This window comes from Bombina bombina, chromosome 6 (assembly GCF_027579735.1).
Source record: "Bombina bombina isolate aBomBom1 chromosome 6, aBomBom1.pri, whole genome shotgun sequence".
NCBI classification, from domain to species: domain Eukaryota; kingdom Metazoa; phylum Chordata; class Amphibia; order Anura; family Bombinatoridae; genus Bombina; species Bombina bombina.
This window is the reverse complement of record NC_069504.1, coordinates 1,095,901,523-1,095,927,406: the sequence shown is the minus strand read 5'-3', so window position 1 is coordinate 1,095,927,406 and position 25,884 is coordinate 1,095,901,523.

Here is a 25,884-nt window from a genome sequence, read left to right as displayed (position 1 = left end):
CCACCACCTCACCTTAGTCTTGAAAGGGTGATATGAAGAATTTTATGAGGTTCAGTGGATGATCATAACTATATAGGCAATACCCCGCCCTGATGTGAATTAGGGGGTAGGTAGTTATCAGTTTTAGCCCCCTTTCACATCAATGTTTTGTCATTATTAGCGATAGGTCTGTATTATGTAAGCTGTACGTACCAGCTAACATATGTCTGCCTATGGGGGAGTCTTAAGCGAGCCCTTTAAGTCTTGCATACTATATCAGAGATGTAAATCTTAGTAGTGGCCAGGGCAGGTATCAATCATAACTTTCGCCGGTATTCGGCTCAAAAATGTATTGTGCAATATAACATGAACATATTTAGTAAAATTACAGCATTCCTACGAGTGGGGGGTATGAAATAAACGGTTGTCTGAGAGCTTATCAATAAGAATAGTAAGAAAAAGGGGAAGGCAATACATCTTGCCAACCTATATCTTATTAGACAGGCTATTATCCTATAAAACTCGTGGAATATACCAATAAATGCGAATCTTGTCAATTAAAAGTCCAACAATAAATGGTATAACTATGAAGTATTTTACCGTCCCTTAAAAGTTCTCTTTGAGACAGTTTACTTAGTAGAGAAAAGAAAAAAAATAATGTCAGTTAAGAGGATGTGCTTTTACTTATCTGTAGTTAGGCCAGCGGATTGTCCAATCCGATCAAGGAAGGAGGTCAAGGTGGAGGACTCTGTCGAGCAGGCAGATTCTGGCGCTTTTGCTTTAGAGGGACAGTGGACCAATTTGAGCGTGAGCTTGAAGGCATTTTGTTTTGGGGTAGACTTCTGGAACTGCCCTCTTCATCTGTGGATGTGGATGGATCCACAAATGTTAGGCCTAGTGACCTGGAGAGAGTGTCCAAGTCAGAAGACTCTCTATATATCAGCAATCTACCCTCATGTGGTATAAGCAGGCTGAAGGGAAATCCCCAACGATAACGTATTTTATGTTCCTGTAGCATTGAAGTTATGAATTTCAAGGATTTCCGCCGTTCAATAGTAGTTGGGCATAGGTCCTGGAAGATTTGTAAGTCCTTGTCTTGGAATGAAAGGGGGTGGATATTTCTTGCATTCGACCAGATAGATTCTTTATCTTTATAATGTAGCAGTCGAACAATCACATCTCTTGGAGGCGCAGAAGGTTTAGGGCGAGGCCGCAAGGCCCTATGAGCCCTTTCTATATCAGAGTCAGTGAAGGTGGAGGACTTAGTAATAAAATTGAAAAGACTTGTTAAGAAGGGGTGGAGATCTTCTGCCGAAATATCTTCTGGGATGCCACGTATTCTTATATTATTTCTCCTGCTCCTATTTTCCAAGTCCTCCACCTTATCTTGTAGAGTGTGGATTAAAGAGGCCTGCTGTGATAGGCCTGATTCTGTATTATTTATCATGGAATTAATCACCTCTTGGGTGTCTTCTAGATCTTCAATTCTGGCACCTAAGGTGTTGATTTCTTTTTTGACAGTAGAGATTTCTGATTGTATAAAGGATTTCAAGTCTGCTATATCAGATTTGGATGGTAATTTTTCTATGGTGGCTTGTAGGGTAGAGAGTTGCTGTTGTGTTATAGATTGGTCTGAAGAGGGGATAGCTATTTGAGATGAAGCGTTCTGTGAAAGCTCTACTGGTGATTGGGGGGTATTCGTTTTTCCATGGTCTGATGGAGAGAAAAAGGTAGACACAGATGATGTCTGTGAGGCAGATTTTCCATTTTTATCTGACTTAGCTGGTCTCCTAGATGCCATTTTCACCAGTAAATATGAGACAATTAAATGGATATGAAGATAGTAATAATGTGATATTCATGCACTTATAGCTCACACTGCCTTTCTCTGTAGGCTGGAATGATCTTTATAAATATATAAAGTCCTCTTTTATAAAGGTCTGCTCAACCTTAGTTATATATAATACCCTTTCTTCTCAAGTATTTAACAAGCTGTGTCCGTGTTATGGGTTAGGGCTTTTGATCAGCCAGCCCGTTTACTAATTTGCATCTAGGAGATTAACCCGCTTTATGAGGCTGCACGTTCCCTTCTCCTCCTTTTCCCATATCGTTAATCAGTGTAGGTGTAATATGTAAGAAAGTGGGCCAGTTAGCAAGATTAGGTAGTACCTCTAATACTCCGGTGATCCCTCTCACCTTCAGATCCGCTTTGAAGTCTGCTCCGTCATGCTGTGTTATGCTGCGAGCACGGTAGGCCCGGGATTAAAGATGGCGACTGGGGTTGATTAACATGCCTACTCCTACGTTGTTACTGCTTGCCTCTGAAGCAACTTAGGAAAGGTGCCTTTTTGGTGCCATAGAGCTTCTCTCTTGTAGTCGAGATGTTGTGACTTAAGAAGCCGGTGTCAGCAGCTCCGTGTGAGGGGGGTGGCGTGTTTTTGAGCCGGGTCCATTGTTACGGCGGGTCCGGGTGCTATTAAGCAGTGTCGGAAGGATCCGGTCAGTCAGTGTACCCTATCTAGCTTTTTGGGTCAGGTTCTGACAGGGTGGAGGTTCCCAAGAGGGCTGATAGGGAAGAGTGGTGCCGGAGCTCAAGCACTATGCGGCCATGTTAGGTCACGGCCAAGCTCCACCTCCTTCACAGGTAAGTTTTTATTTATTTAAAGATAGTTATATTGTAATTTTAATTTAAAGTTAGGTTTAGGGGTTAGTAGTATAATTTAGTGTTTTGCGATATGGGGGCCCGGCAGTTTAGGGGTTAAACGGGTTTAGTTGTTACAATGTGGGAGGCTGGAGGTTTAGGGGTTAATAGGTTTAGTTTATTAGTTACAATGGGGGTGGCTGGAGTTTTAGGGGTTAATACTTTATAATAGTGTTGGTGATGTGGGGGGCCAGCGGTTTAGGGGTTAATAGGTTTATTTAGAGTCGGGGGGCGACAGATTAGGGGTTAATACATTTATTTAATAGTCACGATGTGGGGTGGGCGGCAGATTAGGGGTTTATAAATTTAATATAGCATTTGCGATGCGGGAGGGTGGAGGTTTAGGAGTTAAAAGGTAGTTTATAGGTGTTAGTGTACTTACATTTTAGTTATGAGTTTTGTGAAACATTTTTGTTTCACAAAATCCATAATTACTGCTCTCAGATGGAGGAATAAATCGTGCTGGTATAGGCTGTAACGCAAGCATTTTAGCTGAGCCGCACAACATGTAATACGGCGCTATGGAAAAAAATGTTTTGAGTGCGGAATGGACGTTGCGTTACAGGCTAAAATGCTTGTGGTATAGCTATACTGCCACGACTCGTAATATGCTTTACTGACCATTTTTTCAGCAGTATTAGCCGTACCACAACACTTGTAATCTAGCCGAGAGTGAAATGCTTTAACCCCTTAACGACCGAGGACGTGCAGGGTACGTCCTCTAAAGGATGTCAGTTAACGACCAAGGACGTACCCTGCACGTCCTCGGTGTGGAAAGCAGCTGGAAGCGATCCTGCTCGCTTCCAGCTGCTTTCCGGTTATTGCAGTGATGCCTCGATATCGAGGCATCCTGCAATAACACTTTCTGGCCATCCGATGCAGAGAGAGACACTCTGTGGCCCTCTCTGCACCGGACATCGATGGCCAGTATCGTTGGTGGGTGTGAGCCGACTTGGGAGGCGGGTGGTCGGCCATCGGTGAGCTGTGTAAGGTGGAGGGGGGCGGGATCAGAGGCGGAGCCGACGGGGGCGCGCACTGGAGGCGCCCGTGCACGGGGCGGGAGCGGGTGGGAACCGCTACACTACAGAAAAAAAGTTAAAAGAAAAGTGTAAAAAAAAAATGAAATAAACTTTTTTTTTAAAAGCATCTAAGGGATCTGGAAGGCGTGGGGGGTTGGTCTTGGCGGGGGGGAAGCTACACTACAGAAAAGGGACATTTTTTTTTAAAAAAAAAAAGCATATTTTTCAATAAACTGGGTACTGCCAGTACCCAAGATGGCGCACATTAAGTCAGAGGGGGAGGGTTAGAGAGCTGTTTGGTGGGGGATCAGTGAGGTTGGGGGCTAAGGGGGATCCTACACAGAAGCATATGTAAATATGCTAAAAAAATGCACAAAAAAGCCCAAATATACCTTTTATTTTAGTACTGGCAGAGTTTCTGTCAGTACTTAATATGGCGGGGACATTTGTGGGGTAGGGGAGGGAAGAGAGATGTTTGGGAGGGATCAGGGGGTCTGATGTTTCAGGTGGGAGGCTGATCTCTACACTAAAGCTAAAATTAACCCTGCAAGCTCCCTACAAGCTACCTAATTAACCCGTTGACTGCTAGCCATAATACACGTGTAATGCGCAGCACCATTTAGCAGCATTCTAATTACCAAAAAGCAACACCAAAGTCATATATGTCTGCTATTTCTGAACAAAGGGGATCCCAGAGAAGCATTTACAACCATTTGTGCCATAATTGCATAAGCTGTTTGTAAATAATTTCAGTGAGAAACCTAAAATTGTGAAAAAATTTACGTTTTTTTTTAAATTGATCGCATTTGGCGGTGAAATGGTGGCATGAAATATACCAAAATGGGCCTAGATCAATACTTGGGGTTGTCTACTACACTACACTAAAGCTAAAATTACCCCAAAAAGCTCCTTACATGCTCCCTAATTAACCCCTTCACTGCTGGGCATAATACACGTGTGGTGCGCAGTGGCATTTAGCGGCCTTCTAATTACCAAAAAGCAATGCCAAAGCCATATATGTCTGCTATTTCTGAACAAAGGGGATCCCAGAGAAGAATTTACAACCATTTATGCCATAATTGCACAAGCAGTTTGTAAATAATTTCAGTGAGAAACTTAAAGTTTGTGAAAAAATTTGTGAAAAAGTGAACGATTTTTTGTATTTGATCGCATTTGGCGGTGAAATGGTGGCATGAAATATACCAAAATGGGCCTAGATCAATACTTTGGGATGTCTTCTAAAAAAAATATATACATGTCAATGGATATTCAGGGATTCCTGAAAGATATTAGTGTTCTAATGTAACTAGCGTTAATTTTGAAAAAAAATGGTTTGGAAATAGCAAAGTGCTACTTGTATTTATGGCCCTATAAGTTACAAAAAAGCAAAGAAGATGTAAACATTGGGTATTTCTAAACTCAGGACAAAATTTAGAAATTATTTAGCATGGGTGTTTTTTGGTGGTCGTAGATATGTAACAGATTTTGGGGTTCAAAGTTAGAAAAAGTGTGTTTTTTTTCCATTTTTCCTCATATTTTATATTTTTTTTTTATAGTAAATGATAAGATATGATGAAAATAATGGTATTTTTAGAAAGTCCATTTAATGGCGAGAAAAACGGTATATAATATGTGTGGGTACAGTAAATGAGTAAGAGGAAAATTTCAGCTAAACACAAACACCGCAGAAATGTAAAAATAGCCTTGGTCCCAAACGGACAGAAAATGGAAAAGTGCTCTGGTCACTAAGGGGTTAAAACTATTATCTAAAATCAAAACCCCCAAAGTCTATCTAGTGTTTGGCAGCAAAAGCAACAGCCATTGTTTCAGCAATATCAGCTAGGTTTGGGAGACAGACAGAATGGACACCATTATTACTGAAATAGAACAGGTAATGGGTAGGGCTTTTTCCTATGGATTCTATTATTTGGATTCTTAATAAAATACCTAATAAAATAAAGGCCAGCGAGAAAGTTGTTTAAAGTAATACTGAATACTTGGTAGCCAAGAACTGGAAGAGGAAAAGCCCTCCTCCCCTCAGTCCAGAAACAGGGTGTCCGAACTTATTGACATAGAATTATTCTATTATTGCAAACATAACATGGAAACATACATTATGATAAAAGAAATTTGGGATAGTTATAAAGAACAAATGCTAAAAAGTTAAGTGATGTTTAGGCCTAACTTCATTTACATTTAATATTAACTTTATGTCAATATATATATGGGTGTGATACATACTGAAATAACTTAAATTATGCTTACCTGATAATTTTCTTTTCTTCAGATAGAAAGAGTCCTCAGCTGCATTCATTACTTTTGGGAATTAAGAACCTGGCCACCAGGAGGAGGCAAACACCCCAGCCAAAGGCTTAAATACTTCTCCCACTTCCCTCGTCCCCCAGTCATTCTGCCGAGGAACAAGGAACAGTAGAAGAAATATCAAGATGAAAAGGTGCCAGAAGAACAAAAATAACAGACGCCCCACAGAAAAAATACGGGTGGGGAGCTGTGGACTCTTTCCATCTGAAGAAAAGAAAATTATCAGCTGCATTCATTACTTTTGGGAAAACAATAACCAAGCAATAGAGGACACTGAATGCAAAAACAGGAAGGTACAAAGAGGCGGCCCATTCTGAGGGCACCAGGCCTGAAAACCCCTACACAACCAAATCCTGCTTCGTCCGAAGCCGAGACAACTTTGGGGAAAAAAAAAGAAAAAGCCCAAGGACACTGACCCGCAGATAGTCCACAGCCTTGCTAGAGACCACAGGAACTAGATTCGACTGAGTCAACAGCCTCCAAGAGACACCGTCGCCCAGCAGTCTGTCTCCAAACAACACACCCCTTACTAAAGAAAGGGAACAAACTACTGTATTCCTCCACAAAGAAGAAAAGGCACAGAGAAAACATGATTGTACTTGTAAAGCGCGGCTAATCCCCCTTAAGGGACTCAAGGCGCTGCTCATTTTATCAACCTTAAAAGGAGGAAAGGCTGAGTAGACCTCGCCGGGGATCGAACTTGCAACCCTGGGTGTGCTACAGTGCAGAGTAGCCACAGTGCATTAGTATGCTGAGCTAGCTTTCAGCTAGCATAAGGAACTCCAGAAAAAAAACCTAAAAAGGGCACAACGAGTCCTAAATAAAAACACAGAGCCAAAACCTGAGAAACCGGGTCAGGCTAACAGAGACCCAACCAGTCTCATAGAAACAAGGGGAGGCAATGCCCAGACCCCAGAAATACAGAAACCACGGGATAAGGCCGGGAGTCTGAAACAGAGAAAGGATCTTCCCCTAACACAGTGCAACAGCACTCTAGATATCAACTGAAGACAAAGGTCCCCAAGTCGCAAAAAGGTATCTCAGAATACGGAAAAATTGAGAACGAAACCTCGCGCAGCAAGCTCAAATAGGACTGACGAAGAACACATGAAGCAAAAACACTGCACGCTGCAGTCATCTAAAAATTACTCTGAAACTTAAATACTTGCAGGGCAAGTAGAAAGCAGCTGAAGATAGGATCCTTCAGATTGCTAAGTATCCACTAGCCAGCGGATAACGTCGCAGGCTATCTAAGAGTCGCCAGTCCTTCCCACAAATCTTGAATGTGGAGAAAGGAGAAACCTCAAAAAGGCTTACTGTACCTCGAATGCTCTGAGGATGAAATAGCAGAGTAACAGATCTCCGATCCTGCTCCAACACCAGACCAGCCCAAACGACAGACATGTCTGATAGACAGGGGGACAGAAAGACCCCAACCACAAGCCCCCAGGGAATGGAAAGAAAAAAGGGGGGACTCACCCACCCCAGCAGAGCTCAGGTGCCAACCCAATCCGCTCCTCCAAAATAAGGCACTCCCACGAAGAACCCCCTAGGACCTGGAACAGAGAAAAATACAATAGAGCCGTAGGAAGACCTGTCACAGCTCTTTTAGACAGTCTCTACGTAGAGAGATCAATTTCCAACAGGTGGAAAAGAGCCCACAGAGCAGCAGATGCTGTCCCTTACAGAAATAAGCCACCTACACACAGGGCAGGACGAAGAACCTCCAGAGAGAGGAAACCCCAACTCATAAGGAAGATAAACTATCCCCTCCAAAGGGAAGGGCACAGTAAGAACAGCGTACATGTCCACAAGACATGAAACCATAGTATGATCAAAACACGGACCGAATGAAAAATCATCCAGACACCACTGTTGACCCAACAGAGAAAAAAAAACTCCCCATAGAGGAGCACACTCCGTCCGAAGGACAAGTCAGGCCTTAAAGTTTATAACCAGTACCCGAAGGTGGATGTGAACTCTGGCCTACCTGTTTGCAAGTCCATTGAGCTAGCCCCTATGTTGCATAAAAAAAGACCATGAAAGGCAAAACCATAAGAACGGCTGTATAAAGGACCTAAATCTTCCAAGCCTCCAACCCACAACGGGAAGGAACACTCTAGTTCCCGAAAAATTTGGAAACGACTGAGCATGTAGCCGCGGATCTCAATGGGGTCTGGGCCCACTAGATTGAAAGGCGAATGAGGACTGAACCAATGCCCCATGCCCCTAAGCAACCATGGGATGCTAGTTGAAGCTTGTAAAATAAAACAAGACAACCACACAAATCATATTGTGATCACTAGGCGCCCTCACCGGACCAACCGGACATAAAAAGGTGCCACATGTCTGAACTAGGCCTCAAAGACAGAAGGATTTGCACCCAGTCAGGACCAGCCTGAAACCAAGAGCCCCAGCACTGTCAAGGCCACTTAGTCTCCCCGATGATGGAGGGATAAAGAACAGTCAGACAGACTTTTGCAAACAGTGTGACCACAAAATTTTGAGTATTAATTCCAGAAAGGAAAGTTCCCGAAGGAAACATTACACCACAACATGAGCTTTAGATCAAATAAAAATCATCCTCACTGGATGAAAATAAAAGATAAGGCAGCCCGTAGGTTATCGCCCAGGAAGAAGAGACAGACCTGCAGGACCAGCCCAACAGAGGTCCAAGACTTCCAAGCTCAGAACTGGAAAAGGATACACAAATAACAAAGACTATAAGAAGATTACTTCATCCCCTTATGTCTATGTATGCAAGCCAATCGAAGAGTAAGACTGAGAATCCACAGACCCATTAAGAGTGGGATCCTCCAGCAACACCAAAAATGTGCCTTAGACACGCCAGTCTATAACAAAAGGGGCAACATACCTCCGCCAGGACAAAAGGAAACACTGGCCCCGAAGGTTGACCCCCTGAGGCCTCAGGGCAGTCACTCCCCCGGAAGGCTGAACTGGACCAGGTGATCCCACGCCTGACGAGCCCCGGTTAATGAAACCCGGACAATATCGTAAGCACACTCCCGGGAGGTGCAGATGCGCCAGTGCCAAAGATATGGCCATGCGGAACCGTGTCGTAACCTCCAGTGGGAACAGGCCACACTCCCTAGAAAGGATAAATAGCGCTTGGGTTACCTGCATGCGTAGTAAGAGTTAGTAGTAGGTAACACTTCTCATGAGAAATAGAATCCCCAGAGGCGGATTGCTCAGTGTGCACCCGATTCCCCGATCCAGAGGAACAGAGCACTCTAAAACAGCATTTGGAACATAACTGATGGGCATGTATCACCCGGCCAATTCATATTCTTCACAAGAGTCTGAATCAGAGACATCCGTCTCCAAGAATCCTCCATAACTGGGACACTGCCACCTCCAGAGAACCAGACACCAGGGGAGCAGGATTTCTTCGTAGCCACGCTGTCAGGAAAACAGAAATGGAGTCACAAGGCGACTGAAAAGGCAGCGTCACCAGACATAGGCTGTTATGTTCCAAAATAGCCATGAGCCAAAGTAACACTACACAGCAGCAGACAGAATCACATAACAAACATGATTATAAACCCCCCTGTTCAATAATCAATAATAATATTAACTTTTAATTCCTAGATACAAAAAGGAGCCTCACTGAGACCCTATGTTAAAGTTATCCCCGAAAAGGTTGTAGACCCTCTCGTATAAACAGTTAAAATTACAATACATCCATTATGAAAATGAAACGATCTTACCAGAATCTACGCCGGACAGATAGCTCAGCATGCTAAGGCACTGGCTGAGGTCTGTAGCAATCCAAGGGTTGCAGGTTCAATCCCCGGCGAGGTCCTTTCATCCTTCCGAGGACGATAAAAAAAGCAGCGCCTTGAGACCCTTACGGGTGATTAGCCACGCTTTACAAGTACCCAATACATACATACTCCGTGGAACAGGAACACGGCCATCCGAATGTGACAGATAGTAGTGTCGCTTCTGCCATGCACTTGAGAGAAACAAGCAGGCAGCGAAACTCGTCAACGCTGATTGCTTGTGGAGCTGTTATTACGAGTCGGATGGTTTTGCAGAAAGACTCTCCCTGCATCTTCGGACTCTACCTTTCACCCATGCTCTCACTGAGAGGCTGACAGGACTACTTAAAACTCCAGTCCCATGCCGAAGAGTACTACCCTCATAAGAGACTATCGAAAACTTCTGACACTTCTCTGCCAACCTCCTGGGATGAAAGGCAAAGAATGACTGGGGGACGAGGGAAATGGGAGGAGTATTTAAGCCTTTGGCTGGGGTGTCTTTGCCTTCTCCTGGTGGCCAGGTTCTGAATTCCCAAAAGTAATGAATGCAGCTGTGGACTCTTTCCATTCATGAAGAAAATAGAAGATATCTAATTTATACATGGGTGTAGATGGATTGCAGCTTACTGTACATACTATGATAGAGACAATGAGAAAAAGATGCTTTATTTAATTGAGCATTGTTAGTGTTTTATTTATGTCACTAATCTAAAATGTCCAGCCTTCTCATATTGAGCACTTTCCTTGCCTGTGCAAATTTATACCTGTAAATTTGTAAAGTTAATATCTTTCAATAAAGCTAATTTATTTAAAAAAAAAACCCTTTCAGAAAACTGGTGAGTTTGACATCAACCCTGTCAACCATCCTTGCTACAAGATTATCTCATACCATAAAGTACAGTAGCAAGCGCTCTATGTCTACATAATAGAATCAGCACCCAGACATCTCATGACATTGAACTATCCTTGTCAATAGAGGTAGATCTTGCTGGAGTAATATTATTTATACAGGGTTCCCTAACAGTACCTAGAACAGAGGAACAAGGATGAAGTGTCCAAACAAAGCGACAACAACCAAGTTGAACTGTGGTAATAGGAGAGAATACCCTTGCCCAGTCTTTTTTCTAAGAGAGGACCAAGTGTCAAAAATGCCATAATGCCTATATTGCAATACTGGCTGACCATCAGGCTGCTAATCGGTATGTAGCAAAGACCTGTTTGCAACAGTCTCCTAAGAACTGGGTCACATTGGCTGTCAACTCCCTATACATCAGTTTTACTAATTTGGCCTGCAAATCAATAGAGTTAATAACCATAGCATACTGCACTTTCTAAATAGTTATAGGGGTGTTTTTATTTGTGTCAATGCCTTTGTACAAGAGCCTACATCAATAAAAAAACAAAAACATAATATATTATTTCCTAATAAGTTCCTTTCTTTTTTGGTGGTGATAGTTAGTCCATGAAATTACTTGAATTCACTTCCTGGAAAACAGGAAGAGGCAAAGACACCTTACAACAAAGCTTTAAATATCCCTCCCACTTGCCTCTCTTCTCCCAGTAGTACGAATAGCGGAGTAAGAAAGGTAAAGGGTAAAGAGGTGAAACTAGAACTGCCACCAGATTTGAAATATTGAAATATGGGGGGGGGGGGGGTTGTGGAATAAAATACAAAAGATCATAAACTCTTCAGCTGGAGAAAAAAATGATGACGTATAGACTAAATAGTTGAACTTCCTCCTACTACAAAAAAGAAGCAGGGGGTGTCATTCAGCCCAATTGTATAGGATCAGGCGGATTGAAGACCGCAGCCTCAGAGAAAGAGGACAAATTATTTAGAGCAGCGGCCTTTAGACTTTAGGAAAGGAAATTATCTGGTAAGCATAATTTATATTTTCCTTCTTAATATGAGGAGAGTCCACAGCTTCATTCCTTACTTGTGGGAAACATATACCCAAGTTCTAGAGGACACTGAATGAAAACGGGAGGGTAAAAAGAGAGGCGGACCCTGTTCTGAGGGCACCACAGCCTGCAAAACCCTTTCTCCCAAAAGCTGCTTTTGCTGAAGAAAAACGCCAAATACGTAAAAAAATTAAAAATATGTAAGGAAGACCAGGCCTACAAATCTGATCCCTAAAGGCCTCATTCTCAAAACCCAACAGGGAGCCACAGCTCTAGTTGAATGAGCCTTAATCCTCTGAGGAGGCTTGTGTCCCGCTGACTCATAAGCTAAGCGAACATGCTCCTCAACCAGAAAAACAAGGAAGTGGATGCCCCTTACGCTTCCCAGAATAGACAAAAACAAGGAAGAAGTTTGGCAAAACTCCTTTGTAGCCTGAAGATAGAACTTCAAGGCCCGAACCACATCCAAGTTATGAAATAATTACTCCTTTGAAGAAGAAGGATTAAAACACAAAGAAGGAACCACAATCTCCTAATTGATGTAGCGATCTGAAAACAATCATAGGAAGAAAACCTAACCCAGAGAGAACAGCCTTAGCCACATGAAAAACTAGGTAAGGGACCTCACATTGCAAGGCAGCCATCTCAGAAACTCTGTGTGTTGAAGCAATAGAGTCCAGGTTGGGATGAACACAAGGACCCTGCTCCAGCAGATCCTTTTAACAAGGTCCATGGAGGTGAAGCCCCTAAACTGCGACACAACTCTAGATAAAAATGGAGCAAACCGTTTCACTGACGTCTGCTCCTGCTAGGATCGACCATCAACAACAAAGAGCAATATGGCCAAAGAGAAGAAGGTTAAAAGAAACCTTTAAGGAATGCTAGATGTCTAGCATATTCAGAATGAAAAGGCCGGAGCCCCACCTGGGTTTAAACCCACCTTCTGCTACAGAAGCAGTGGAGCTAACACTGACACCTTGAAAGCCTGATCGGCTTCCCCATTCAACACAAACATTCGAGCAGGGAATGATTGTAGGGGACATCCGAACCTGAAGAGTACGCTCATAGAGGGGGTCGCTGGCAATGAGACAACGTGGGCTTCCGTCCACCACCAAACACGAGACCTCCCCGTTTAGCAGGAGGAACTCTCCTTCTTCAAAAGAAGGTCTCCCCACTGAGAGGTCCCAACTGGTACAAACCCAGAAGACCAAATCCTCCAAGCAGAATGCTCGCTGAGGAACAAAAGGAATAATCGGAAGGAAACTTCCAACCCACGGACCTCCCTAGGACTATCTCTCCTCATGGACAAGGAAGCAACATAGCCAAAACCGCCCCGGGAGAACTTAGAAAAAAAATTCTCAGAACAGGGAGATCTGAACAGAGCACTGGGAATTGATTTCCCCCACTGGTATTCCATGTAAGTCTGTTAAGACAGAATCACCAACATCATGCCAAAGTCATGGCCTCGGCTGTGTCTATCACTCTCCACCCCTTCATCAACAAAGATCAGAAGGGGGCTGGAGGGCATAACCTGATGGTAAATTTGCACAGGATTAAAAGAAAGCTGCCACAGCAGGATTCAGTGCTAAGCCTTCAGCTTGCTAGGCAGGTAGATAAAAATCCCTCTCCCTAAGACAAAAAAGCATCCAGATACACCCTGATGTCGACATCAGCAACTCAGGTCTAGAATTCAACTCTGAGGATCGAAAAAACACAAGAAAATTCCTAAAAGTCTATTAGCAGGCTAAGGTAAGAAACCCAAAAAGGCAGAAACCCAGGAACTACTGTAAAATCTGTAAGCAGGATACTGCCACCTTAAACCCCAGATCCCAAGAAGGATCAGAACTAGGTTTACTGTAAGTTATGGTTCCTATGAACCGAATTTGCACAAAAAGGATCAAACAGGAAAGTCATCCTTCTTCCAAACAAAGGAAGGGAGAACTTTAAATTCTCCAGCAAAAAGAAGAACTAATAAGCTCTGATTAAAAATCATAGAACCCAATTAAGATGGGAAGACCTTCCCCTTATTAGGCCATACACCAACAGTGGAAGAAAATATTCCCGCAGTGCGGTAGATAACGGGACAATGACTCCAAAGGTCCCTTAAAAAACTTCCCCTTCTCTGACACGACAATTGCCCAGAAAGGAAGCCTAGTTCCGGCCTCTAGGACCCCTAGATACATATGATCCAGTATCAAGCACCCATCCCAGATAATACCTTAACAGGTCCAGCCTGTTAACTAGGATTTATGGGCCTGCTGTACCTGGACCGGAATCTAGAAGAAAAAACAGACCTAACTAGTATCCACAACAGGTCCTGCCTGTTATCTAGGATACAACGTATTTTCCGGAACACTCCCGGGCTAAAACAAAACTTCTTAAGTTCCAGCAAAACTAGAACAACTGAATAATCGGATTAAAGAAATTAAGCTACAAGGCTTACAATTTTCCTTGAAAATATCGGGGGAACTATCACCCCGAGCAGAAATCTATAAGCTTCCAGCGGAAATCTCCAACAATCTTGACCATCAAAGTTGATAGTATCAAAAATCCCATGTGACATAACGTCTTTTTTTTTTTTGAGTTTCAAATAATGTTTATTGAATATCAACATATACAATTAAATGAAAACAACCATCAACCAAGGTTACAGTATTAGGCAATGTGTTACGTCTATTACAAATTCCTACTTTGGTACATATTATTTTCCGGGTGTTCAAAAATATCAACTCCTTCAGCTGGTTATTATACATTGCAAGTAATATATAACATAACTAAAGAAAGAAAAAAGGGGGAGAGAGGGTTGGTGTGCGTGCTGCCATGGTCAAATTTATGTAGTGAAGTCCAACATGCTCCTAGAGCTGAACCCTGCTCCACAGATCCAGAAGTTCCTGGTGATGTTGTAAGTTGTTTGTTTTCAAGTAGTGGAAGCGCTCTAGTGTCAAGATGTCGGTAGTTTGCGTGTGCCATTCACGGATCAACGGTATTGTGTTGGATTTCCACTTTTTGGGGATTCATTTCTTGGCACTACTTATCATTAAGAGGAATATGGTCCTGTGTAATTGTCTATGTAGTTGTGGGATTTTTAAAAACAATAAGATGTGTATGTCGGGTTCTACTGTGATTCCCAATACTGAGGAGATAGCCCTGAAGACATCCTTCCAGTAATCCCCTATGAGGGGGCATGCCCACCATATATGTTGCATCGTGCCCGCATGACTGCATGCTCTCCAGCATTGTTCACTAATATGTGGGTTAGATTTGTGTAGTCTTGATGGCGTCATATACCATCTACTGATAACTTTGATGTGCATTTCCTGTATGTTGGCAGAGGTTGATACGGCTTTCACCATCCGAAATGACCTGTGCCAGGTTTTGAAGTCGTATTCGTCGTTAAGTTCAGCGTGCCAGGATTTAACATAGTTAGGCAGTTCAGACTGGTCCGGTAGCAGTAGTAATTTTGTGTACATAGTTTCTCAAAATGTGTCCCTCTGCATGTCTGTCTTATGTCTATGTGTGGTTATTTAATGTACTATTTGTACCCGTGTCAACCATGTGGGAAACATTTTTGCATCCCATTGTTGTTATTTTTCCAGTGATACTATTGTACCCTGTTCTATTGCACTATGCAAAATACCCTCCTTTAACTTGTATGTTGGCCTGTGTTTGGTGCCTGTTGTTCCTAGTGGAAGGTCAGAATTTTCCCTAATATGGAGAAGTGGGCCAATTTTGGTAGAAACATATGAACTAGTAGCAGTTGTCCTATCTCATTCCCTGAATGTTTCTGTTGACATATTGTTGAATAGTGTCTGGGCGTTTTCTGGATTCCAACCATGCAAGAGAGACAACATTGCCCCTCTCGAGGATGTGATTATCTAACTGGACCCAGGCCTTTTGTTCTGAATTATGGCTCCAGTCCAAAATCTGCTGTAGCAGTATAGCTCTACGATAGAGCTCCAAATTGTGCACCCCCAGTCCCCCCCCCCCCCCCGCTCCCTGGGCAAGAACATAGTCCTTCGTCGAACCCTATTTCTCCTCCCTCCCCATATAAAATTGTCTATAAATTTTGCATTTGCATCATGAATTGACTGGGCAGAGGGATTGGCAAGGTCTGGAACATGTACAGCAGTCTGGGCCACACATTCATCTGTATTAATCCCTCTCTACCCAACCAAGAGAGTGGTTTATTGTTCCATGAACTCAAATCGTCAGTAATTTCTTTTTTAAGCCGTAAATAGTTGCATCCTATCAGTGTGTCTGAGTTAGCTGTAAGGAAGACTCCCAGATATTTTAATTTTCCTGAGGCTAATGTCAGTTGATAGTGTGTAGCAAGGTTTTGTAGAAGATGTGGTGGGGAAGTTATATTAAGTATTTCTGATTTAGTCAAATTTAGGTGGAAGTTAGAAACTTGGCCGTACTTACGTAGTTCTGTGAGTAATTCTGGAATGGATTGTTTGATGTTAGACAACAAGAATAAGATGTCATCGGCGTACATCATCAATTTATGATCTTTGTCACCTATATGTATACCTGAATCTTTGTATTAAGTCTGATTTTTTGAGCCAGCATTTCAAAAGATAGTATAAATAGTAGAGGGGACAAGGGGAAGCCCTGACGGGTTCCATTAGTGATTGGGAATGGATCTGAGAGCGTGCCATTTGCTCTTACCCTAGCATTTGGTCCAGAGTACAGGGAAAAAAACATGTGAAGAAAGCGATCGCCCACATTCATCCCAGACATGGTTTCTCTGAGAAAAGACCAACCCCTAAGATAATCATGCCTTTTCGGTTGTCCAGTAATAACTGGGATATCTTCCTGATGAAACAGTGTTGTTCTGTGTTTGGAGTGTATATATTCATGAGAGTGATTGGCCTGCCAAATAGTAGCCCCACAATCAGAATATAGCGGCCGCCAGGGTCCCTTATCACCGAAGTTGTTTGCAGGGGTATTGACCTGTGGAGCAAGATTCCCACCCCATTTTTTTCCCCTGGGCTGGAGTCGTAATACGCATTAGGATATTTTGGGATGGACCATTTAGGTTCTTTGCCTTTTTGGTATTGTGTTTCTTGTAATAGTATTATTGAATGATTACTATGGGACAGCTCTCTTGTAGCTATTGATCTTTTTCCTGGGCTGTTAAGGCCCTTAACATTCAGTGTCATCGGGGAGATGGTGTGTTCGTAATTTTTATTTATGTTGGGTGTGTTGGGGGGCATTTTTATATATATTTCCAGGTGTGAATATCGGAGTTGGTATATACTTAAAGTATGTGATGTCTAAGATATGTCTTTAGATTTGCAGCAACGCACAGGATTAATAAGTCAAGTGTAGAAGAAGTGGGGTTGGGCTGTGGATGGGGTATAGGTAAAAGGGGTATAGTTAAACTCAGGGGGTATAGGAAAGGGAATAGGAAAAGTATAAAGGTTAGTGATCATTTTGAAGTAAGGGATGGGATCTAAAGTACCTTAAAGAGAAAGGTGTAGTTCTGAGGGTATATCCCGGTGGCAAGGAGGTGACAAGTCATTTTATGCTGCTATGGGAAGGGAGTGAGGGGCTTCCCCTTCCCTCCTATAGATAGAGGGGGAGGGTAAAATTGTGTCAACATTGCAATATGGCACAAACATTTAACAACAACTGTAATAAACATGCATTTATTCTAACACCTGTTGTGGCCTAAAAAAAAACAGGCCATTATATGCAAGTCACAAAAGGTAAAATTCTATTAACCATGTTTAACTTATGCAAAACATACTTATACATTATTGCTATATAGTGCCTTAAATTTCCCATTCCCCCCTCCCTCCGTTTTGTTGTTGTTGTTTGTTTTTTGTTTTTTTGTTTAAAATAGTATATCTATTAGAGAGAACCTTGGCATAAAATGCCCCCTCTATAGCCTATATATAAGGTAAAAGGCAGGGGGTAACAAGCAACAAGAAACTTATATAAACCATATGTGAGATATATTAAAAAAAAGCAGAAACACCCTGCAACACACAAAAACTATCATTGGTTAGTATACAGTCTACCCTTGAGAAAGCGTTATTTGTCCTCTTTGCTCCATCTGGGGGTGCTCCTCCGAAACCCCAGTTTTGTTAGATGTGTCTATACTGAGAGCATTAATTTCTGTCTAGTAGCTGTATTGTTTGGAGCCCCAGGCAGGCTAGGCATCAAGTGTGGTACCCAGAGGCAGTGGTGTGAAAGTATTTTCCCTGAGCCAAGTAACAGGTTCCCTTGGAGCAGAGATATGCCAATGTCCTCCGTATCACAGGGGAGCTGTTCTGCAATAACTGTCTCATCTGGGATCGAAACAACTATGCAGGCCCTCTGCTCTGGGCACAATGACCCTACCAATAATATTACACATGCCCGCAACAAGGTAAGTTCTCTCACAGGCGGTATGCCGTGTGATATCAGGGAAAGAAATAAGTAAAGTAGAGTGGAACATTACCTAGGCTCCTCGACAAACAGATGTCCCATTCTGGATCCACAGCCTTTCCACCTCGCCTCCCATATTCCTTCCTATGTGGAGGGCCACTTTGAGGATCTTGAACCAAGCGATTCACCATTTCTGGTTTCTACCTGCTCGGTACTATGGGAGGTGGAGGAAGCAGCAGGTCCCGAAGACGTGTTAGCTGAGATCCTGATAGAAAGTTGTTGGCAGAAGTGTTGTAAATCATTTTCTGTGCGATAGGTAACGGTCTTGTTGTCCCTAGTCGCGATGATCGATACCGGGAAGCCCCAGCGGTATGGTATCTTGTTGGCTTGTAAGGTAGATGTGATGTGCAACAAGGTCCTCCGTTTTTGTAGTGTGGTTGGGCTTAGGTCACTGAAAATCTGCAGCAGTATTCCTGCGTGTTGAAGAGGGTGTTTGGTTCTTGCCTTATTCAATATTTCTTCTTTGTCTTGAAAGTTTAATAATTTGAGCATAATGTCCCGTGGGGGAGCCTTTGGAGGAGGTTTGGCTCTCAGTGCCCTTTCTATGGGAACGTCAGTTGAGCTAGGTGTGCCCTTTATTGTCCGAAATAAATCTTGTAGGTAACCATTCAGGGCCACCGCTGTGATGGATTCAGGAACTCCTCTTATACGCAAATTATTGCGGCGGCCCCAATTGTCCAAATCTTCGATTTTGTCATTTAATGATTATATAATTTCTTCTTGAGCTTGTACTCTTTCAGTGAGGTGGTTGACATTAGTACTGGTTGTGGTCTGTTCTTTCTCATCATTTGTAACTCTGTCTGCTATGACTGTGATGTCTTTGTGCAGTTCTTTGTAAAGTGTTCTGACCTTGTGCATAAATATTTTCATATCTTCTTTGGATGTAAGTAGATTGAGGTCCTCTTTTGTAATGTAGTTAGGGGCATGCTTTCTACATTATTTACATTCATTGCTTCTGCTTGTATGTTCCCAGGAGTAGAGGGATTCATAGGCGATGCTTCTTGTGAGTCTATTGGTTTTAGGTAATGGCCCAGAGTTCTGGATTTAGTGCCTTTTTCCCCTTTAGATAGCGATTTGTTTGACATTCCTGTGGCTTTTGTTTGAGCCCTTTATGTGGTTTTGGGCCCTAATACTGTGTGGGGAGTCGAAGCTGCCAGGTGACCTCTATATCAAATAAGCGCAGCTTTCCTGCTGTTGACCAGTGCTCCAATTAGTTCTGGTGTATTTAGGTATGTTGATACATAGCCCCTACGTATTTTGTGGTGTCTAATGGGGGTATAGTAAGGATTACTGGAGCCTAATATCTCTGTTGTGCTCTGTTGGGTCTTTATGGCAGGGGACAGTTGTGGTTGGGGTCCTCTGTGTGTTACTTTTTGCCTGCTTTATTCTATCTCAGGACTTCCCTCTACCCCAAGATGGCTGCTGTGGCGCAGTTAACGTTAAATATGTATTTATTATGTGTAACTTTATATTTTGGGCCCCTGCTGTTAATGCCAAGCTCTGTTATTTGTTAATTTTATATTTTATTTGCCCCGTGGAGATCTCACTGTCTGAACCTTTTATCCTGGTAGCGAAGGCCTCCACCTGGGCTGTGTTGTCTCCGGTAGCGTTGTCGCACCCTCAAGCCGCCAGACCGTGTATCAGTACAGCTGTATCGAGTTTAATCTTTGGCTGGTCTCACCCTGCTACTCAGTGACCCAGAGGCTTTCACCCCTCGTTCAGGGATGGTCGATGCGTATGGGTAAGTGCTGCGGTGAAGCGGATGTGTTGCTTGTCCCTTGTAATCCAAGCACAAGCCACCAGGATCGATCTGCAGAGTGCCTGCACTCTGTGTAATTTGGTCCTGTGCTCTCTGATGTGTTCTCCTATGTTCTCTTTTGTTTTGCGGAGGTTTGGGGTGCCCTCATCCCGGTTATTTATTTTATCCCTGCCATGGGGCCTAGGAGCTTTAGAAGCCTGCTGCCATCTTCCTGCGTGGCTAAGCTCCGCCCCCCAGACGAAAAGTCTTTCTAAGAAGAGTTTCTAAAACAATCCAGAGCTCAAAAAAACAAAAAACTATCAGGAGCGGAATAGTAAAGTAAAAGAAAAAAGGCAAGTGCCCACAAGCTGAAAAGGAGTGTGAAAAAGCCCAACATAATGGGTGAAACGAGTTGAAGGAAGTGAGCTGTTTGTCCTGTCAAGAACTAAGATATTCTCTCTTTTTCAACACTCTTTTTCAACACTAGGTACCTAGTTTTAACCCGCGAGTGATAAACGCTAAGTGTGGATTCCTCTTTGTGGAACACGAACCTGATAACTGCAAGGATTCTAAACGGCGTTCATTACGCATTGGAACTGTGAGCAGGGATACCAATCTCACAAGACGCTGACTTGACAAGACGCGGGTCCAGCAGGCTCACGACTACGGCTATGCCAGTTGTTTCTGAAGAGTGGGGTAAGTGCTGTCAGTCCGACTCCCCCTAAAGCCGTGCAGAGCTTGATAAAAAATGAACCCGATAACAAAGGGATCCGGTTGTCCGGCTTTAACACTATATGAAGACTGTTACATACTGAGACAATAAATAGAAACATCAGTAAGAAGATTTGAATACTTGCCTTCACTGGTTTTAAAGTTATCATCTGTTTTAATCAGTTATACTGTTACATGTGGCCACAGTAACAATTCGTCTGTTGATACTGACTTAACTTCCATTAGTTACAGAGAAGGATATAGGATCAGTGTCTATATTATTAACTTGATTTCATTTGACTTTTGGTGGTTCCTATATGAGGTGGTATATTGGCTAATATATTTATTTTTATCGCTCTTTGATTGATGCTTTTCTGTTTTTTGATATATTTTTTTTTTTTATATTCATCATTTATATGAATTTTAACATTTAAAAATATCAATTCAGTATAGGGAGACGTTCCTTTTTTTGATCTGTATTATATTGTGCATTATTAAATATTATCTTTATACATTTGACATTTTTTATTTTTTATTATTGTTAATTAATTAAATGTTATTGGAATAGATGTGGTGGTTACTTCTAGCTTTTTAGAGCTCTCTCATTTTCTAAGTTTTTGTAAACAAAAACAGGTCCTGCCTGTCATACGACACAATCCCCCATAGAGCTCAAAACGGGGATTCTAAATAAACGATAAAACAAAAAGTCAAACGACAAGGATATCACCATCCTCCACTCGTCTAGTTAAGATCATTATCTGATTTTGAGGACTGGAAACCTCTAACATCGCTTAAACCTCTCTCAGAAGTAATCGCAGGCGCGCCAATCCAAATTTAAATGCTAAGCCCTCAGCAGTCGGAGGACCCAAGTCAGCAGACTCTGACCCTGGAGGTTCTCCCTCTGAAGCCTCAGAGGGAACCACATCCCCAGAGGACTGATCGGACAAAATCGTTGTTTTACACGAATGTCCTAGGGCAGGAGAGCCTGGATTATCCCTTCGCTTACGTGTAGCAGGAATAGGTAACATCACTAAGGCCGTAGATATGGCCATGCAGAACTGTGTAGTAACTTCTGGTGGAAACAAACCACTTACAGGCAAAGGAGGATCGGAACTCGGGAAAACTGCATATGTAGGAACAGAATCTAGGGAACACACCTCACTGGAAGAAGGGTCCTCAGAGGCGGATGGCTCAGTGGTCTCTAACATCTCAACATTGGTTGATGACAACACTCTATTGCAGCATACGGAACATAATTGAGAGGGCTGGATTACCCGGGCCTCCTCACAATATACACAGGTATCAAATTCTGTATCGGAGGGATCCCCCTTTAAATTATCAGAATCCTCCATATCTCGTCTATATCCAATTATAGAAAGGAAAAACAACTGGCACCTTATACCCCCAATGGCTAGGGCACTCACCACCTCCTATGACGCAGACAGATAGAGAAGATGCTCCTCTCCGCAGACACCTGGTCAGGAATCAGAAACGGGGAAAAAAACGTGACCATTCCCGGTCACATGGTGCTCATGCAGGACCTGCCCCTGCTAAGGACAAAGCGCGCCAACTTAACAAAGAAACTGCGCAGCTCTTAAAATGAAAATAACCTGTACGTTCCGTATCAGCCTAAGAGCCCAAATATTCTTAGACATAAGCAGTGGAAATCACATAACAAATATGATTAAAAAAAACACTGTTCACCCTTAGGAGATATTAACCCTTGCTTCCATAAAGATAAAGGTGTCCCACTGTGACCCTGTCTTCTATCGTTAACATGTGTGTAAAATAATAAAACAATCTTACCGGAATCTATGCCGTGGAACAATGACACAGTCCTTCAAGTTTGACAGATTGTAGCAGCGCTTCTGACATGGACTTGAGTGAAGAAAGCAGGCAGCGAAACTCGTCAACACTGATTGCTTAAGAAGCTGTTGATATGAGTCTGGATGGGTTCGCAGAAGGACTCTCACTGCATCTCCAGACTCTAACTTTCATCAATGCTCTCACTGAGAGGCTGACAAGACTACTTAAAACTCCAGTCCCATCTCGAAGGGCAGATGCCCTTCCTAAGAAACTACTCCGAAATCTTCAGACACTTCTCTGCCAACCTCCTGTGAAGAAAGGCAAAGAATGACTGGGGGATGAGGGAAGTGGGGGAGGTATTTAAGCCTTTGACTGGTGTATCTTTGCCTCCTCCTGGTGGCCAGGTTCTTTATTCCCACAAGTAAGGAATGAAGCTGTGGACTCTCCTCATATTAAGAAGGAAATCAAAGTTCCAAGTCGTCCGCTGCAAATTCTAAGTCACTGGAATATTCAAGCCCTTCCAATAGGTCTCATCATATCAAATTCATCTGAGAATTGCTTAATCTCCAAACAAAGCTGAAAGATTGTGAATCTCTAGGTAGAGACTGATACTCCTATAAACTTCAATCAGATAATGATCCAGCACGAAATTTCTGTCTGACTGAAAGGATAGGAAAAGAAGAAAAAAAGATGACTGACTAAGTTGAGAATAAGGAAGTCCGAAGAAATTTATATTGCACAAAAATCCCAAACAATATTAAAAGCCTCCTAATACTTTTGAGTACTCAGACCACCTCCCAACCTGACGGGCTGTTACAAACAGACCCTCCAGACCTAAACATGGAAACACGGTAATAGAGATAGAAAACAATGGAAATAGGAGATAGACTACAAAAGCAGCCAATGCATGCCAAACTATCCCAATTCCCAAAGTAAACACCATTGGAACTGAGGAAAAACAAACTCCTGAAATGTGACCAGAAGGACATGCCACGTTAGAATTTGCTAGCTGAGGCCAGAAAAAAAAAAACTTGCATCCTAGAATGCGAGGACGCTGCACTACCACAGCCCAGCAGCTATAGACACGAGCCAAAAATGCAGCTAAAACAGAGAAAAAGCAAAGGAAACAATCATCAGTTCCACCGGTCAAGCAAAAAATACTTTATTATCCTCACAGCAATCCTTGTAGGGTATTACACATATAAACAGTATTCTAGTATTCACTCTGCATCTAACTTAATAGTTAGAATATACTAGTAATTCAGCTGGAGGAAAACAATCTAATGTCCAACTACCTCTCAAGACAAATTTGTCAACCTGGTCAGATTAAAAATCCTACTGCTGTCGCCCCCTTTATCAATTTTGAATTCACCAGGATTAAAAGCTTCATCAGAAGCTGGGGATTTGTCACCAAATCTTCTCGCCCCCTTACCCCCTGGGAGTCCATCTGGCAAAGGGGCCGCAGGCTACATAAACCCCTATCCACAGACTGCTTGTCTGACCACTCTACCTGTGAACCCCTAAACTGCTGGATTGATATTCTATTGCTGAACCCTGCCTGTCTGACTACTCTGCTTGATTAACCCCTATTGCTCTGGATTGCCTCTCTGTTGCCAAAGCCTGCCTCCCTGACCCTCTTAGTGGTTTACCTCTGGACTGCTTTACCGTTGCCAAACCCTGCCTGCCGGACCATTCTAGTGGTTTACCTTTGAACTGCCTTTCTCTGATTCCCTGCCTGTTGCCACCGAAGACTATCCTGCCTGTGGTGAGTGCCGATTACCTCATCTTGCGAACTTTCTCTTCTCTGGAATATTCCCTATCATTCAGGCTCGACGCCGGGATAAGAAGACTACTGGCCGAGTTCGGCCTGATAGTGGAATATCCCACGAGCATTAACAGGCGATAACATATCTCCTAAGAAACTCAATGACATATTTAAAATAAACCTCCAACTACACCCCAACCCCCCTTTCACCCCTAGGCCCCATTTCCTCCATTATGGTTAAATCTTAAATGTAATGTATCAATCTTTGCTGGTTCAATCCTATTGATCTTTATCTCCCTTCCGGTATGTTGGAAGGATTATGTACAAATTGTTATTCTTTCATACAGTTTATTCTGGACCTGCGTGTCCATCCAGTTCCTTTTTGTGCCTAACAGATGAGGGGCCCTGCAAGCCCCCACTCGCTTACTCATTTGTTTACTGAAACTATGAGAATTTGTTTGATCTTTGATTCTCAATAAAAAAACGAAATTTATGCTTACCTGATAAATTTCTTTCTTTCTTGACACGGTGAGTCCACGGATCATCAGTAATTACAATTGGGAATATCACTCCTAGCCAGCAGGAGGAGGCAAAGAGCACCACAGCAAAGCTGTGAAGTATCACCTCCCTTCCCTTAAACCCCAGTCATTCGACCGAAGGAAAAGGAGAGAAAGGAAGCAAACCAAGGTGCAGAGGTGCCTGAGGTTTACAAAACAAAAAGACTGTCAGAACAAACAGGGCGGGCAGTGGACTCACCATGTCAAGAAATAAATAAATTTATCAGGTAAGAATAAATTTTGTTTTCTTTCTAATGACACGGTGAGTCCATGGATCATCTCTAATTACTATTGGGAATCAATACCCAAGCTAGAGGACACAGATGATAAGGGAGGGACAAGACAGGGAACCTAAACAGAAGGCACCACTGCTTGAAGAACCTTTCTCCCAAAAGAAGCCTCAGCCGAGGCAAAAGTATTAAATTTATAGAATTTCGAAAAAGTGTTTAAAGAGGACCAAGTTGCAGCCTTGCAAATTTGTTCCACAGAATCTTCATTTTTGAAGGCCCAGTAAGAAGAAACAGCCCTTGTGGAATGATTATCTCAGGGGGCTACTGTCGAACAGTTAAATAGGCCAAATGTATTATACTCCTAAGCCACAGAGAAAGAGAAGTAGCCATAGCTTTCTGACCCTTGCATTTCCCAGAACAAAAGACAAACAAAGCAGAGGACTGGCGAAATTCCTTAGTCGTCTGCAAATAGTACTTCAATGCACATACCACATTTAGGTTGTGCAACAAACGCTCCTTATGAGAAGATGGGTTAGGACACAAAGAATAAACAACAATTTCTTGGTTCTTCCTATCCGAAACCACTTTAGGAAGGAAACCTAACTCAGTACGCAGAACCACCTTATCCGAATGAAATATAAGTAAGGGGATTCACACTGCAAAGCCGAGAGTTCAGAGACTCTTCGAGCAGACAAAATTGAAACAGGAAACAAAACTTTCCAAGATAACAACTTAATATCTAAGGAATGTATAGGCTCAAACGGAGCCTGCTGAAGAACTCTAAGAACAAGGTTAAGACTCCATGGAGGAATAACATGCTTGAACAAAGGCCGGATTCTAGCCAAGGCCTGACAGATAGGATTGGACATCTGGCACATCCACCAAACGTTTGTGCAACAATATAGATAATGCATAAATTTGACCCTTTCAGATAACC